At 39.0% G+C, this 18,692-nt stretch overlaps 1 protein-coding gene across 4 annotated transcripts in view; it reads left to right on the plus strand.

Moving 5' to 3' along the window:
* The first annotated feature begins 1,429 nt into the window (after positions 1-1,429).
* The window catches only part of DKK2 (dickkopf WNT signaling pathway inhibitor 2), a 577,744-nt gene continuing 560,481 nt past the window's right edge, over positions 1,430-18,692 (plus strand). For 3 of the 4 annotated variants that reach the window (XR_013827949.1, XM_079919360.1, XM_079919363.1), the window contains exon 1: positions 1,430-1,551. The gene's annotated coding sequence lies outside the window, so the exon portion shown is untranslated. The remainder of the gene's footprint in view (positions 1,552-18,692) is intronic. The other variant, XM_079919361.1, reaches the window with a different exon arrangement.

An 18,692-nucleotide genomic window follows, 5' to 3' on the forward strand; every position in this document is an offset into this window, starting at 1 on the left:
GCTTGATCACCTGGTGGCTGAATTTCAAGTGTAAGAGTAGGAGCATGAGATGCCTAGAGGCCCAGATTTGAAACTCGCATCCTGGTGTTCCTGCCACATTCCACTGGATGAAACAAGTCACAGGGTTGCCCAGATTCAAGGGAGGGGAAATAGTCTATCTCTCAATGGAAGAAGCTGCAAAGTCAAATTGCAAGGTCACATTGCAAAGGATAGAAGGAGGGAGATAGTATTTTGTGGTCACTTTAGTACTTTGTTACCAATGGGAATCCCACCAAGCAGCGGGGCTTGACAACATCGCTCCCTCTTTCACTTACTACAATCCTATCCTGAAGTATTGCCTTTTCCACGATACAGAAGGTACTGATGCACTTAGTTTTACAGAAACAAAATAAAACAGTGGATTTTGTAATGAGATGGGAAGAGACTGTGGAAATCTTCTGTACTATAACAGTTTCACCACATTTCTCATGGCAAAGTACTAAAGGGTCGTGTAACTTAAAAATGTATTTTGCCTTTTTTAAACAAAAAGGCAAGTGTTCCAAATTTGGTATCTTCTCTGATGACAAGTGGCTGTCAGTAGTATGCTACACAGCAGGCATTTTTTGAAAACATAAACACAATCTATCCTTCAAGTTTAAAGTGATGTTTTAACAATGAAAGAGAAAGTAATTGCTTTTCAAAAGAAACTCCTGCTATGAACAAAGCATTTTGAACCTGGATGTTTGGAAATGTTCCATTGTTATTTTCTTGTCAAAAACAACATAAATGTGTCACATACAAATTTTCTTATATCTAAACTGATAAAAAACATCCTTCAAATTGAGAGTTTTAGTGAGTTTTGAAACTATTTGATAATAATTAAAAAATTTAATACTTTCTGATTCATTTACAAGAAAACAGATGTATCAGAAAAAATGAAAAAATATCCCTAGTAGTGGTATTTTAACAAAAAAATTGGTAGATGAAATTGAAAATTAAACTCCAGGATTTACAACCAATGATACAGTTTTTCCCGTGTGGCTCTAAATATCGGTGCAAGGAACTTTTTGCAGATGACAGCCATTAAAACTCAGTGACACCACAAAATGTTGAATTAAGGTTTAAACATATAACAAAGTATTGTTACCGACCTTCCCCAGACAGTCCCCAACAAGGGTCCTCCTGCCTGGTGTCATCTGAGCCAATAGAATGAGACCAAGTTCGGTTCAGGAGAAAAGGGAAGGAAGCTTAATTCTTTGATCAGAGAATTGGAGAGGTATGAGACCGAGCTCTAGAGCACAGGCCAGGGGAGGGGCTGCTTTACGGGAATCTGGGCGGGGGGAGGGGCGGGGTGCTTGGACGTGCCAGGCGCAGTGTCTCTGCGCACTGCCTGCTGCCGCCATCTTGAATTGCAGTGTCTTGCGATAGTGTTTCTGCAGGACGCCCGCGGAGCTGAAGTGTGGAGTGCCGCCGTTTATCCCAAGGGACTCTGCTCTGAAGTGTCGGGTGCGAGGCCTTTGTATGCGGCATCCTGTGAGCAAGTGAAACTAGACTAAGCCAAAGGAAAAAAAGGTTAGACTTTATTACCCAGATTCTATTTTTTTTCCCCAGGAATTATTAATGGGCTTTGCCTGTGACAGTATACTTAATCACTTTGTGTTCACTAAAATCATTAGTGTTGGGCTTCCCTGGTGGCGCAGTGGTTGAGAGTCCGCCTGCCGATGCAGGGGACACGGGTTCGTGCCCCGGTCCGGGAAGATCCCACCTGCCGCAGAGCGGCTGGGCCCGTGAGCCATGGCCGCTGAGCCTGCGCGTCCGGAGCCTGTGCTCCGCAACGGGAGAGGCCACAGCAGTGAGAGGCCCGCGTACTGCAAAAAAAAAAAAAAAAAAAAAATCATTAGTGTTAAATTTTTAGTATAAAACAGTGTTCTGAGAAACATTAATAAAAGTTGAAATTTATTTAAAAATATAGATATTATCTATCTTTTTCAAATTTAATCTATTCTTACTTTTCATAATTAACAAAGACTAATTACAGTGGACACATGTATAAAAATAAATATCACTTACATTACGTTGGCTATTATAAAAACAGAAAATAACAGGTGTTGGTGAGGATGTAGAGAAACTGCCACCCTGGTGCACTGTTCCTGGGAATGCAAAGTGGTGCAACAGCTGTGGAAAGTAGTATGGTGGTTCCTCAAAAAGTTAAACCTAGGATTACCATAGGATCCAGTACTCAACTTCTCGGTATATCTCCAAAAGAACTGAAAACAGGGTCTCAGATAATTGTGTTGGGAATTCTGCCTGGAACTGGAAACATTCCCTTGGGCTTAATGACGTATAAGTTTGTATACTTTGCTAGGGTTTCAAAAATTATTTTTTTCTACCTTTTGTTTCCCAGTCTTACAAGATAGAATAATATAAATTTTCTTACTATATGATCAGGATAAGCAATGCTAACTGCTATAAAAATAATATCTAAATCTCGATGGTTAAATACAAAAACAGTTTATTTTTTGCACTTATCACAATCTGCAGGTAGATGTAGATCATTCCATTTTTTGATATCATTACTTTCAATCTGTGGATTCCTTGATCACTGTGGAAGAACAGAGAGAGCAGAAATAATCATGCAAGGGTTTAGGGCCAGGCCTTGAAAGTGGTCTTTATCTCATCCTATCTTCATTCCACTGACCAGGATTGGTCACATAACTCCAAACTAACTGTGTGGGATACTGAGAAATGTAGTTTCCCTGAATTCTCAGGAAGCATTAAAGGAATTATTGAACATTTAGCTAGTCTCTGTCACAATTAAAAAAATAAAATCTTGATTTTTTTGTCCAGAAAGATATGAGCTATATTATGAGGATGCAAATGAGAAAACATGATACAATAATAATTGAATGAGGACAATGAAAAAATGAAGGTGAGATATTTTGTACTAAGCATTTATGTTTTATGAGCTTGAAACACTTTTCTTACTTAGGATACAACCATAGTTGCTATTCCTTTTCTCATTGTGCCAGCTCAGAATTTGTACTCCAAAACAATTTCCCTGTGCCTGGGTCAAACAAGACATCTACATGGACATTCTGTTTAATTAGCCACATCCACATAACTTATTTTTGCTCTTGATATGAGCTCAGGAAGTAGAAAACAGTCTGGTATTGCCTTCCCCATTTTATAAAAAACAGAAGCATAGAAGCCTTAGCTAAGACAAGCAATTGTCATGCTTACGTCCCCACGACAGTTGGTGGAGGATGGGTCTGGGAGAGATCCCTTAGTAAAGTTTTGTTGAGGGATTCTGAATTTAAGCTTATAAACAGATAGTGTCATTAATTGTGTGTCATGGTTGGCTGCGGTTAGAAAGCTGATTTCAGTAGGACTGTGAGCCAAATGCTCTATCTCTCTGAGCAAGGGTCAAGGGCAGGTGTGACCCTGGGAAAGTCACTTGACTTCTCTGAGCCTCTAGGTTTTTTCTTGCCTATAAAATGAGGATCTCACAGGGATTTGGGGTTTGGTAAGATAAAATATTTGAAAGCCGCTCACTCAAAGCTCCTGGCGCATAGTAAGGGATTCATAAATGTTCATTCTGAACTTTATTGTAGGTGTCCCATATTTTCTAGTCAGAACCTGCATCCCCATCTGATGTGGCACTGGGGTAGGCAAGGAGGATATAGAGCATGGCTGCAGAGGGAACAAACATCAGTTTAAGCGCTACAACCTGGTCCTCCAACTCTGTGCTACAGCACGTGGTAGTCCGCTTGTTCTGTAACACATGAGATTCCAGATATTTCTATCTATAACCTTAAACATCACCATGCTTTGAGTCAGTTTTTTATTCTTGTGGGGTTGGGAGGGGAAAGAATGATGGGATGGGGGGAGGCAACATAAATAGGCTCATAGTCATAATCCAATGAGTCTGTTTTGGGATTTGGAGCTAGGATGAGAGAATATGGCTAAACACGTATGAATGATGATCTGGCCCAGTGTGATGTGCTGGGAGCTTCCTGGCAAGCACAGCATGGAGCATGTCAGGGCCCTGAGGGTCTCCTTTGTTCTCTCCTTCAAGTATCTCAGATGCACTTGCCAGGGAAGATCTGAGCAAGAAAGGTTGGTCTCATGCCTGGAGCTGTCTCATCAGCTTTGTATTGCTATATTTCCATTTTTATCCATCTGGGTTCAGGACTATGTACAGGGAAGAATAATTGTGAAGAATTCTCTTTTATACAATATACAGAGGCAGTAGGGATTTATCATTGACCTTGAGGAGTTCCTTGCACGTTTTCTGGGTGTGGGAAGGAAAGGATAAGATCTGCCACCCTTGAAAACTTCACAGTGGACAACGAGTAGTGCTATTTCCACTGTCTTTGTCCTTTTTTGTGGGATTTTACTGAAGCTTGAGGAGAAAAAAAATGTTTGTCCTAAACACTCCTTTCTGCATAATTAAGCTGTATTTTTTCCAGCCATTTAGCTACTCAGTGCTAGTCTGTTGCTATCTAGAATTCATGTTCGTGTAGGCAGGGATTTAAAACCAGGGGTATATGGGTAGGCTTCATAGATTTTATGAATTAAATGTAAAAACAAACAAACAAACGCTATATGTGTGTGTGTTTTTTTTTCTGGCTTTCGGCAGATTCTCAAAGGCATCTGTATCTTCCCCCAAAATGTTGAGAATCACTGTTAATATGTTATCTGTCTGGTAAGTGTGGATCTCACTGTTGGACATTGCTACTATATTTTTTAGAGAGGATTAGTTACTGTTATTCTTATTTGTAACTAATCATATATGTGTAACCCTACATGTATGTATGGTATAATTTTGTGAATTTCAGAAGTTTGAATTAAGAAGAATGGGTTCAAATTCTGGCTCTCCTACTTCTTGATTGTGTGACTTAGGCCAAGTTACTTAAGCTCCGTGTGCCTCTATTTCTTCAACTGACCAAAGAATGATAATCCTTCTCTATAAGATTCCCAGGAGGCTTTGAAGAAGTAAGACACTTGAAACTCCAGCATATTGCACAGTCAAATATAAATAAGTCTTGTTAAGTCATAACCATATAAAAGGTCTCCCCAAACTGGACAGCAGTCTATTTTTAAAATATTTTAAATTCATAAGTGCTAATTAGAGGAAAATAGACAAATCACATCAAACATGAAGAAGAGATCAGCTGTACTCCTACTACTCAAACTCACTTTTAACATTTTATTGTATCTTTCAAGTCTTGTTTCCATGGATAGAATGTTTTTAAAAACATAGTCATAATTATACTACCTTTATAGTTAGATCAGATCATTTATAAACACAATTTAAGCCATTTTCTTTGTTGTTGGATTTTAGGTCATATTAATTTCCAAAGTAGTAATAATTTTTCAGTGAATATCATGAGGAATAAGACATTTTAAAGAGATTATGTCTATAAAGTAGATTTCCAAAGGTGGAATTTGAGGACCAGAAAGTATTAGCCTTTTCTTAAGACTCTTGAAATATAATTGGATTCCCAAATTATGTCTTTTCCAGCTTTACATTATGCAGTGAAACACACTGATGGAAAAGTGCCTACACCCATAAGCACAGTTTATTTCTCACCTATTTACTGCAAAGCAAACACTAGTTTACTTATATTGTCACTGGTCCAGAAATACCCTTCATGCCCCTCTCAGTCATTATTTCTTAGTGTCTCCACAAAGGAAACCACAGTCTTTTTTGGGGATTTTGTTTCTTTGCTTTTATTTATAGATTTATCATTGAAGTGTACATCCCTAAATATCAGAGCTTGGTTTTGCCTGCTTTAAAACTTGATGTGTACGTCGTCATACAGTATGTATGCTTTCATCTGGATTCTAATGTTTGGTTTTATGTTTGTGAGAGTCATTATTGTTGTTACGTGTGACTGGTAAATTGTTCATTTTCTTTGCCATAAAGTCTCCCAATCTGGGTAATAATTATGAGCTGTGGTCTACCCTTATGACATTACAATACCTGAAGGGATTTTATGTTTTTATATTTCTTTATAAAGAAAGGAAAGAAACAAACATTGGAGGGTATCTAGTTTAGACACCACAAATCTGAATGTTTTTGGAAGAAGAAAGCGAGTGTGTTATGTGCATGTGCTTCAGTTTTTATACATGGAGTGTTCGATAAGAGAAATAACTAATACATAACATATGGAAGATAATTTACGTTCTATGTCGTTGCTCCTTAGCTTGAAAATATAAGATCATGCAGATGTGTGTGTGTGTGCGTGTGTGTGTGCGTGTGTGTGTGTGTGTGTTTGCCCGCATAACTATGAAAACTTCTTTTTTTTCCATGGGAAGAAAAAAGTATTTCTTTTGGAGAGTAGATTGTCAGCCCCTTTTTAAAGTGTGATGAATGTTACCATATTTAGATATCTTAATTTTTTTTTTTGCGGTACGCGGGCCTCTCACTGTTGTGGCCTCTCCCGTTGCGGAGCACAGGCTCCGGACGCGCAGGCTCAGCGGCCAAGGCTTGTGGGCCTAGCCGCTCCGCGGCATGTGGGATCTTCCCGGACCGGGGCACGAACCCGTGTCCCCTGTATTGGCAGGCGGACTTTCAACCACTGCTCCACCAGGGAAGCCCAAGATATCTTAATGTTTTGATAGGACAAGTAGGAGTTTACTTTGCATTGTTACCAACTTAGACTAACAGTTGTAATCTTTCCTCCCCATGAGCAAAGATAATAGAAGATAAGATTTTTTAATAAAATCCATTAAATTATATATATTTGATTTGAAAAGAGAAACACAAAACTTTCATGTTTATAAAGTACAGAGATTTTGAAGCAGAAGCCTTCCTTATCCTCTACATGTCTTAAGCAGATTCATCTTCATGTACTGATTCTTTTACAGTTAGACTGTTCTTTAGCTCATCTGTTTGCAAATGAAGATGGGATGGATTTTAAGAAATAGTAGCACCTCCCCCATCATCCTCTCTTTGTCTAAGAGGAAGGATTTTTTTGTATCTTTGACAGCATCAAGGTCTAAATTAGGAGTGTCATCAGGCAAGGTCCCAGCAACTTTAAGCACATTTCCATGCTCGGAGTTCACAAAAGGGAACTTATTCATTCACAACGTGGTGAATATATAAAGAAGTTCTCGCAGGCTGCATCAAGGGACTTCATCCACTTCTGAAAAGCTGCCCCAGTCCATGTCCTCCTTTTTGTGTTCATTTTTGACTCCAAGGGAAGAGGAATCAGGACTTTCTGTGTATTACCTGTATTTAAACAATCAACATAATCCCAGTACAGTGATCACTCAGTAAATATTTAAAAGTTGTTACTCTAGGCTACTGAATCCTGGCAGTCAGCATCTGTGCAGACAACAGTTGTTTCAGGCTCCACAACCTTCCACAGGAGTTTGGCAACATCACAAAGGCCTTCCTGCCACCAAAAATCTTGCTCGCCACCACGGTGCACGGTGTTTGCTGACAGGGAGAGGGAAACCGAACAATCTGCTCACTTTGTTAATCCATTGATGTTCATGATTCCAAGGGAATCAAGTCCCAGGATGAGGTAGCAATGAAAGCTTCCTGATGTCCAGGGTGTAAGAGAGGAAATGGATACTTTGTATTCTTTTAAGATAGGGTGATCCTCGCTGCTACCTAAGTTATTGAAATAAGATTGCACATAACCTTCTTAATATCAGAAATTCATTTCTGAAACTCAGATGTTCTGTGCAACAAATGTTGACTTTCAGCTCGTTCCCCATTACTTTAAGTAGTAAATATGAGTATGATATACCATTCCCTTACCACCAATTTCCTTAAATAGAACTAAAACAGTTATTATGTATATTACTTACATACATAAGTAATCATTGTAAAATGCTTACAATATTGCTTCCTGATTCCCACACAGTAAAAATAGTGGTTATAAATAGTTGTTTTGCATACAGTAACATTGCACTTCCCCTCTGTTTGCACTCTTCAGCTTTTAAAAAAAGTCTGTAGAGTCTGACATTTTAGCAATTGCACTTGGAATTGTAGAATTTTCCTATACATCATTTTGTTTAATATGTTGTAATGAGTGTGGTGGTTAATTTTATCTGTCAACTTCAGTGAACTAATGGTTGCCCAGATGGCTGGTAAAACATGATTTCTGGGTGTGTCTGTGAGCATGTTTTTGGAAGAGATTAGCATTTGAATTGTCAGACTGAGTAAAGATGATCATTGTACCAATGCAAGTGGACATCATCTAATCTCTTGAGGGCCTCAATAGAACAAAAAGGCAGAGGAAAGGTGAATTTGCTCTGTTTGAGCTGAAACATCCATCTTCTCCTGCCGTCTGACATCAGCACTGCTGGTTCTCTGGCCTTTGGACTAATATCAGGGCTTACACCCTCAGCTCCCTAATTTTCGTGCCTTTGGACTTGGACTTATACCATCATCTTCCCTGGTTATCAGGCCTTCATATTTAGACTGAACACCACCAGATTTCCTGGGTCTCCAGTTTGCAGATAGCAGATCATGGGACTCCTTGGTTTCCATAATCACATGAGCTAATTCCTGTAATAGATCTCCTCTTATATATATCTGTATATATCAGCTACCAAGTCCAAAATTGTTCTGCTCACCACACAACAGGCCAGTAAATTGGGAGATGAGTTGTTGGGGCAAAGAAAGGCAGCAGACCTAGAAGATGGCAGACTAATGTCCTAGAGCAGCGGTCCCCAAACGTTTTAGCACCAGGGACCAGTTTCGTGGAAGACAGTTTCTCCACGGTCGGGGGTGGGGTGGGGGGATGGCACAGGCGGTAATGTGAGTGAAGGGGAGCGGCAGATGAAGCTTTGCTCGCTCGACCACTGCTCACCTCCTGCTGTGTGGACTGGTTCCTAACAGGCTGTGGACAGGTACTGGTCTGTGGCCCAGGGGTTGGGGAGCCCTGTCCTAGATAATGATCTTACCTGAGTTAGAATTCAGGCTGCTTTTATACTAAAAGGGAAGGGGGTGTGGTTGGTTGCTGAAAACTTCTTGGTGTCAGAATCCTTTGTTCTTGCAGCTGTCCAGCATAGGTCAGGTCATGATGTTCCTGTAACAAATGTTATTCTCTGTTCTGCAGCTTTTTATCTCTATCTGAATGGAAGAGTGTTATACCTTTAAAAGTCAGAGCCTTGAGAATGGGGCTATCCTGTATATTTCAGGCTATAGGCAACAATCTTTTACAAAAGGTGCAGAGGCAACATGACCAAGCACAGGCAACAGAGCACAAAGGTTAAAGTAAAAGAAACAGATCCAACATGGAGTCAGATTTGTTCTTCCTTATTACGTATCCTATTAATTCTGTTTCTCTGGAGAACCCTATTAACACAATGAGTTTTAGGGATATAAATATAGGTTCGTTTTATGTAGACGTCAGCCAAAATAAGTTGTGCTGAAAGATACATATGTTCCATAAAGGTTGGGTATTGAAAACCAGAAGACATTCCGCCATAAATCATTATCCAGGGAGATGCTCTTTGCGGTGTGACTGTACAAGACTCTATTGTAATTGCACAGTCATTAATGGATTCAATTCTGGTGTCTGGGTGTTTACAGTCATCGAGCGGTCTGTAGAGAGAGCCATTTTTTATTGCAGGCATGCAGGTGCCGTTTTGTAATGGAGTTAGTTCCTTTTCTATTTCTCCCTAACCTCCTGAGTCTTCTAGCCTATCCACAGAATAGGGATAGTGCATCTTGAGATTTTGTTACTTTTACCAACCAACATATGTGTATGCAGGGAGAGTTGAGCACATAACTATAAGGAGGAAGGATGGGACAAGGTACTGGCACTGACAGTGTTTCTCATAGGTTTTCAGGAGCAAACCTCTATTTGACTGATGTTACCAGGGCAAATGCCAATTTCCCAGTGTGGGAAGATGAGAAAAACACAGTTTTTGGAGTCAAACAGATCTGATTTCAAATCCCAGTTTCCCCCACTTACCTGTGCAACCTTCAGCAAGTTACTGAACCTCTAGGATTCATTTTCCTCATCTATTAAATGATTAGTATGTTTACTTCAGAGGGTTATGATAAGGATTAAATGACAGTTAAATTTTATGGTTTTTTTATTGAAGAATTTAAGTATAGTTGAGTTACAAAGTAATTTGGTTTATATATAAATATGTATATATATATTAAATAAAGTATAATAAAAGTATACATATATACAGATATATACATACATATACACACACACTCACTCATATATTCTTTAAAAAAATTCTTTTCCATTATAGGTTATTACAAGATGTTGAGTATAGTTCCCTGTGCTATACAGTAAATCCTTGTTGTTTATCTATTTTATATATAGTAGTGTGTATCTGTTAATCCCATACTCCTAATTTATTCCTCCCCCCACCCCTTCCCCTTTGGTAACCATAAGTTTCTCTTCTAAGTCTGTGAGTTTGTTTCTGTTCTGTAAATGAGTTGATTTGTATTATTTTTTTAGGTCCCACATATAAGTGATATCATATAATATTTGTCTTTCTCTGTCTAACTTACTTAGTATGATAATCTCTAGGTCCACCCATGTTGCTGCAAATGGCATTATTTTATTCTTTTTTATGGCTGAGTAATATTCCATTATATTTACATATATATATATATATATATATATATACACACACACACACACAAACATATATATGACACATCTTCTTTACCCATTGATCTGTTGAGGGACACTTAGGCTGCTTCCATGTCTTGGCTATTGTAAGTAGTGCTGTTATGAACATTGGGGTGCATGTATGTTTCTGAATTAGAGTTTTCATCTTTTCTGGATATATGCCCAGGAGTGGAATTGCTGGATCATATGGTAACTCTATCTTTAGTTTTTTAAGGAACCTCTGTACTGTTCTCCATAATGGCTGCAAAAATTGACATTCCCACCAACAGTATAGGAAGGTTTTTTTTTCTCCACATGCTCTCCAGCAATTTTTGGGGTTTTTTTAAACATCTTTATTGGAGTATAATTGCTTTACAATGGTGTGTTAGTTTCTGCCATATAACAAAGTGAACCAGCTATATGTATACATATATACCCATATCCCCTCCCTCTTGCGTCTCCCTCCCACCCTCCCTATCCCACCCCTCTAGGTGGTCACACAGCACTGAGCTGATCTCCCTGTGCAATGTGATTGCTTCCCACTAGCTATCTATTTTACATTTGGTGGTGTATATATGTCAGTGCACTCTCCCACTTCATCCCATCTTACCCTTCCCCCTCCCATGTCCTCAAGTCCATTCTCTATGTCTGCAACTTTATTCCTGTCCTGCCCCGAGGTTTGTCAGAGCAATTTTTTTTTTTTTTTAGATTACATATATATGTTTTAGCATACAGCATTTGTTTTTCTCTTTCTGACTTACTTCACTCTGTATGACAGACTCTAAGTCCATCCACCTCACTACAAATAACTCAATTTCGTTTCTTTTTATGGCTGAGTAATAGTCCACTGTATGTATGTGCCACATCTTCTTTATCCATTTATCTTTCAATGGACACTTAGGCTGCTTCCATGTCCTGGCGAATGTAAATAGAGCTGCAATGAACATTGTGGTACATGACTCTTTTTGAATTATGGTTTTCTCAGGGTATATGCCCAGTAGTGTGATTGCTGGGTTGTATGGTAGTTCTATTTTTAGTTTTATAAGGAAACACCATACTATTCTCCATAGTGGCTGTATCAATTTACGTTCCCACCAGCAGTGCAAGAGGGTTCCCTTTTCTCCACACCCTCTCCAGCATTTACTGTTTGTAGATTTTTTTTTTTTTTTTTTTTTTTTTTTTTTATGCTGTACGCGGGCCTCTCACTGTTGTGGCCTCTCCCGTTGCGGAGCACAGGCTCCAGATGAGCAGGCTCAGCAGCCATGGCTCACGGGCCCAGCCGCTCCGCAGCATGTGGGATCTTCCCGGACCGGGGCACGAACCCGTGTCCCCTGCATCGCCAGGCGGACTCTCAACCACTGCGCCACCAGGGAAGCCCTGTTTGTAGATTTTTTGATGCTGGCCATTCTGACCGGTGTGAGGTGATACCTCACTGTAGTTTTGATTTGCATTTCTCTAATGATTAGTGATGTTGAGCATCCTTTCATGTGTTTGTTGTCAATCTGTATGTCTTCTTTGGAGAAATGTCTTTTTAGGTCTTTTGCCCATTTTTGGATTGGGTTGTTTTCTGATATTGAGCTGCATGAGCTTCTTATGTATTTTGGGGATTAATCCTTTGTCAGTTGCTTTGTTTGCAGATATTTTCTCCCATTCTGAGGGTTGTCCTTTTGTCTTGTTTGTGGTTTCCTTTGTTGTGCAAAAGCTTTGAAGTGTCATTAGGTACCATTTGTTTAGTTTTGTTTTTATTTCCATTTTTCTAGGAGGTGGGTCAAAAGGGATCTTGCCGTGATTTATGTTATAGAGTGTTCTGCCTATGTTTTCCTCTAAGAGTTTGATAGTTTCTGGCCTTACATTTAGGTCTTCAATCCATTTTGACTTATTTTGTATACGGTGTTAGGGTGTGTTCTAATTTCATTCTTTTACATGTAGCTGTCCAGTTTTCCCAGCATCACTTATTGAAGAGGCTGTCTTTTCTCTATTGTATATTCTTGCCTCCTTTATATAAGGTGACCATATGTGTGAGGGTTTATCTGTGGGCTTTCTATCCTGTTCCATTGATCTATATTTCTGTTTTTGTGCCAGTACCATACTGTCTTGATTGCTGTAGCTTTGCAGTATAGTCTGAAGTCAGGGAGCCTGATTCCTCCAGCTCCGTTTTTCTTTCCAAGATTGCTTTGGCTATTCGGGGTCTTTTGTGTTTCCATACAAATTGTGGAATTTTTTGTTGTAGTTCTGTGAAAAATGCCATTGGTAGTTTGATAGAGATTGCATTGAATCTGTAGATTGCTTTGGGTAGTATAGTCATTTTCACAGTGTTGATTCTTCCAACCCAGGAACATGGTATATATCTCCATTTGTTTTTACTGTCTTTAATTTCCTTCATCAGTGTCTTATAGTTTTCTGCATTTAGGTCTTTTGTCTCCTTAGGTAGGCTTATTCCTAGGTATTTTATTTTTTTTGTTGCAATGGTAAATGGGAGTGTTTCCTTAATTTCTCTTTCAGATTTTTCATCATTAGTGTATAGGAATGCGAGAGATTTCTGTGCATTAATTTTGTATCCTGCTACTCTACCAAATTCATTGATTAGCTCTAGTAGTCTTCTGGTAGCATCTTTAGGATTCTCTATGTATAGTATCATGTCATCTGCAACAGTGACAGTTTTACTTCTTCTTTTCTGATTTGGATTCCTTTTATTTCTTTTTCTTCTCTGATTGCTGTGGCTAAAACTTCCAAAACTATGTTAATAGCGGTGAGAGTGGGCAACCTTGTCTTGTTCCTGATCTTAGAGGAAATGGTTTCAGTTTTTCACCATTGAGAATGATGTTGGCCGTGGGTTTGTCATATATGGCCTGTATTATGTTGAGGTAAGTTCCCTCTATGCTTACTTTCTGGAGGGTTTTTTTTTATCATAAATGGGTGTTGAATTTTGTCAAAAGCTTTTTCTGCATCTATTGAGATTATCATATGGTTTTTCTCCTTCAATTTGTTAATATGGTGTATCACATTGATTGATTTGCGTATTTTGAAGAATCCTTGCATTCCTGGGCTATACCCCACTTGATCATGGTGTATAATCCTTCTAATGTGCTGTTGGATTCTGTTTGCTTGTATTTTGTTGAGGATTTTTGCATCTGTGTTCATCAGTGATATTGGCCTGTAGTTTTCCTTTTTTGTGACATCTTTGTCTGGTTTTGGTATTAGGGTGATGGTGGCCTCGTAGAATGAGTTTGGGAGTGTTCCTCCCTCTTCTATATTTTGGAAGAGTTTGAGAAGAATGGGTGTTAACTCTTCTCTAAATGTTTGATAGAATTCAGCTGTGAAGCCATCTGGTCCTGGGCTTTTGTTTGTTGGAAGATTTTTAATCACAGTTTCAATTTCAGTGCTTGTGAATGGTCTGTTTGTATTTTCTATTTCTTGCTGGTTCAGTTGTGCTTTCTTAGAATTTGTCCATTTCTTTTGTGCTTTTCTTAGAATTGTGCTTTTCTTAGAATTTGTCCATTTCTTCCAGGTTGTCCGTTTTATTGGCATATAGTTGTAATCTTGTAATAATCTCTTATGATCCTTTGTATTTCTGCAGTGTCATTTGTTATTTCTCGTTTTCATTTCTAATTCTGTTGATTGGATTCTTCTCAAATTGATTCTAATTCTGTTGATTTACTTTCTTGATGAGTCTGGCTAATGGTTTATCAATTTTATTTATGTTCTCAAAGAACCAGCTTTTAGTTTTATTGATCTTTTCAATTGTTTCCTTCATTTATTTTTCATTTATGTCTGATCTGATCTTTAATATTTCTTTCCTTCTGCTAACTTTGGGTTTTTTCTCTTCTTCTTTCTGTAATTGCTTTAGGTGTATGGTTATGTTGTTTATGTGAGATATTTCTTGTTTCTTGAGGTAGGATTGTATTGCTATAAACTTCCCTATTAGAACTGCTTTTGCTGCATCCCATAGGTTTTGGGTCATTGTCATTTGTTTCTAGGTAATTTTTGATTTCCCCTTTGATTTCTTCAGTGGTCTCTTGGTTATTTAGTAGTGTATTGTTTAGCCTCCATATGTTTGTATTTTCTACAGTTTTTTTCTGTAATTGATATCTATTCTTAAAGTGTTGTGGTTGGAAAAGGTACTTGATACAATTTCAGTTTTCTTAAATTTACCAGGACTTGATTTGTGACCCAAGATATGATCTATCCTGGAGAATGTTCCATGAGCACTTGAGAAGAAAGTATATTCTGTTGTTTTTGGATGGAATGTCCTATAAATATCAATTAACTCCATCTGGTCTAATGTGTCATTTAAAGCTTGTGTTTCCTTATTTATTTTCATTTTGGATGATCTGTCCATTGGTGAAAGTGGGGTGTTAAAGTCCCCTACTATTATTGTGTTACTGTTGATTTCCCCTTTTACGGCTGTTAGCATTTGCCTTATGTAGTGAGGTGCTCCTATGTTGGGTACATAGATCTTTACAATTGTTATGTCTTCTTCTTGGATTGATCCCTTGATCATTATGTAGTGTCCTTCTCTGTCTCTTGTAATAGTCTTTATTTTAAAGTCTATTTTGTCTGATATGAGAATTGCTATTCCAGGTTTCCTTTGATTTCCATTTGCATGGAATATCTTTTTCCATCCCCTCACTTTCAGTCTGTATGTGTCCCTAGGTCTGAAGTAGGTCTCTTGTAGACAGCATATATATGGGTCTTGTTTTTGTATCCATTCAGCCAGTCTGTGTCTTTTGGTGGGAGCATTTAATACATTTACATTTAAAGTAATTATTGATATGTATGTTCCTCCTGCCATTTTCTTAATTGTTTTGGGTTTGTTTTTGTAGGTCTTTTCCTTCTCTTGTGTTTCCTGCCTACAGAAGATCCTTCAGCATTTGTTGTAAAGCTGGTTTGGTGATGCTGAATTCTCTTAACTTTTTCTTGTCTGTAAAGGTTGTAATTTCTCCGTTGTATCTGAATGACATCCTTGCTGGGTAGAGTAATCTTGGTTGTAGGTTTTTCCCTTTCATCTCTTTAAATATGTCCTGCCACTCCCTCCTGCCTTGCAGAGGTTCTGCTGAAAGATCAGCTTTTAATGTTATGGGGATTCCCTTTTATGTTATTTGTTGCTTTTCCCTTGCTGCTTTTTAATATTTTTTCTTTGTATTTAATTTTTGAGAGTTTGATTAATATGTGTCTTGGCGTGTTTCTCCTTTGATTTATTCTGTATGGGACTCTCTGTGCTTCCTGGACTTGATTGACTATTTCCTTTCCCATATTAGGGAAGTTTTCAACTATAATCTCTTTCAATATTTTCTCAGAGCCTCTCTTTTTCTCTTCTTCTTCTGGGACCCCTATAATTCAAGTGTTGGTGCCTTTAATGTTGTTCCAGAGGTCTGTGAGACTGTCCTCCATTCTTTTCATTCTTTTTTCTTTATTCTGCTCTGCGGTAATTATTTCCACTATTTTATCCTCCAGGTCACTTATCCATTCTTCTGCCTCAATTATTCTGCTTTTGATTTCTTCTGGAGCATTTTAAATTTCATTTATTGTATTGTTCATCATTGTTTGTATGCTCTTTAGTTCTTCTAGGTCCTTGTTAAACGTTTCTTGTATTTTCTCCATTCTATTTCCAAGATTTTGGATCATCTTTACTATCATTACTCTGAATTCTTTTTCAGTTAGGCTGCCTCTTTCCTCTTCATTTGTTTGGTCTGGTGGGTTTTTACCTTGCTCCTTCATCTGCTGCATATCTGTTTTCCTATTTTGCTTATCTTACTGTGTTTGAGATCTCCTTTTCGTAGGCTGCAGGTTTGTAATTCCCGTTGTTTTTGGTGTCTGTCCTCCGTGGTAAGGTTGGTTCAGTGGGTTGTGTAGGCTTCCTGGTGGAGGGGACTGGTGCCTGTGGTCTGGCGGTGGGGCTGGATCTGTCTTTCTGGTGGGCAGGGCTGCATCCGGTGGTGTGTTTTGGGGTGTCTGTGAACTTAGTATGATTTTAGGCAGTCTTTCTGCTAATGGGTGTAGTTGTGTTCCTGTAGTTGTTTGGCATGGGGCATCCAGCGCTGGAGTCTGTTGGCCCTTGGGTTGAGCTGGGTCTTAGGGATGAGACAGAGATCTCTGGGGGCGCTCTCCCTGATTGATACTACATGGGGACAGGAGGTCTCTGGTGGTCCAGTGTCCTGAACTCGCCTCTCCCACCTCTGAGGCTCAGGCTTGACACCAGGCCGGAGCATCAAGACCCTGTCAGCCACATGGGTGGAAATGTATTTGCTCTTGATTCATGCATGTTTCTGACCTGCGAACATAAGAGACTTTTCTCCTGCAGGTGTTAAGATGAGTAGTTCTCTGCACCTGCCTGCCAGCATCTTAAAATTTTATATAGAAGCTTTAACTGGGTTTCAGTCACATATTCAGTGCTGATGGTCTCAACACTCTCCAGCAATTTTTACCTGTAGACTTTTTTTTTTTTTTGTGGTACGCGGGCCTCTCACTGTTAAAGGCCTGGTACGCGGGCCTCTCAATCAGTTAAAAGCCTGAATAGAACAAAAAGACCAGCCTCCCCAATCAAGAGGGAATTGTACAGGGTCTGCCTTCGGACGTCATCCGCATCAACTCTCCTAGGCCTCTAGCTTGCCAGACCACACTGCAGATTTAGACTTGTCAGTCTCCGTAGTTGCATGAGCCAGTTCCTTATAATAGATCTCTTTCTTTGTATATATACATCCTATTGGTTTTTTTTCTGACTAATACATAGACCCATAGTAAACTGAGGGCTTAAATATGGGAGTTATTTGAGGTTAGCACCTACATGTCTGTGACATAAAACTGCCACGCAATATCAACAAACACCCCCTAGTTTGAGAGTGCAAAGTACCATTAAGCAAGAATAAATTCTATAAGCTCAGAAACCATTAAATTAACAGAGTTAAAATAGTTTTCTTTTCACTTAATGCAAATTTTTTTCAGATTACAGCAGGCAATAATATTTTCTGTAAAGTCAGAGATCTGAATGACTCTGTTTTGTTTGTTTGTTTGTTTGTTTTGTGGTACGCGGGCCTCTCACTGTTGTGGCCTCTCCCATTGCAGAGCACAGGCTCCGGACATGCAGGCTCAGCGGCCATGGCTCACGGGCCCAGCTGCTCCGCGGCATGTGGGATCTTCCCGGACCGGGGCACGAACCCGTGTCCCCTGCATTGGCAGGCGGACTCCCAACCACTGCGCTACCAAGGAAGCCCGACTCTGTGGTTTTTAAGAGTGGATACTTCTGTTTTTTTTTTTTTGGTTGTTCCGTGTATCATGTGGGATCTTACCCTGATGAGGGATCAAACCCATGCCCCCTGCACTGAGGGGTGGAGTCTTAACGACTGGACTGCCAGGGAAGTCCCAAGAGTGGATACTTTTAAAGCAGAAGGAATTAACATTCTTTTTTTTTCTTTTTACTGGAGTATAGTTGCTTTACAATATTGTGTTAGTTTATACTGTACAGCAAAGTGAATCAACTATACGTATACATATATCCCCTCTTTTTTTGGATTTCCTTCTCATTTAAGTCACCAAAGAGCATTAGTAGAGTTCCCTGTGCTATACAGTAGGTTCTCATTAGTTATCTATTTTATATATAGTATCAATAGTGTATATATGTCAATCCCAATCTCCCAGTTCATCCCACCACCGCCCCCACTTCCCCCTTGGCATTCATACGTTTGTTCTCTACGTCTGTGTCTCTATTTCTGCTTTGTAAGTAAGATTGTTTATACAAATTTTTTCAGATTTCACATATATGCGTTAATATACGATATTTGTTTTTCTCTTTCTGACTTACGTCACTCTGTATGACAGTATCTAGGTCCATTCATGTTTCTACAAATGACCCAATTTCATTCCTTTTTATGACTAATATTCCATTATATATATGTGCCACATTTTCTTTATCCGTTCATCTGTTGATGGACATTTACATTGCTTCCATGTCCTGGCTATTGTAAATAGTGCTGCAGTGAATATTGGGGTGCATGTGTCTTTTTGAATTATGGTTTTCTCAGGGTATATGCCCAGTAGTGGGATTGTGGGGTCATATGGTAATTCTATTTTTAGTTCTTTAAGGAACCTCCATACTGTTCTGCATAGAATGTA

Source organism: Stenella coeruleoalba (assembly GCF_951394435.1).
Source record: "Stenella coeruleoalba genome assembly, chromosome: 4".
Classification (NCBI taxonomy): Eukaryota; Metazoa; Chordata; class Mammalia; order Artiodactyla; family Delphinidae; genus Stenella; species Stenella coeruleoalba.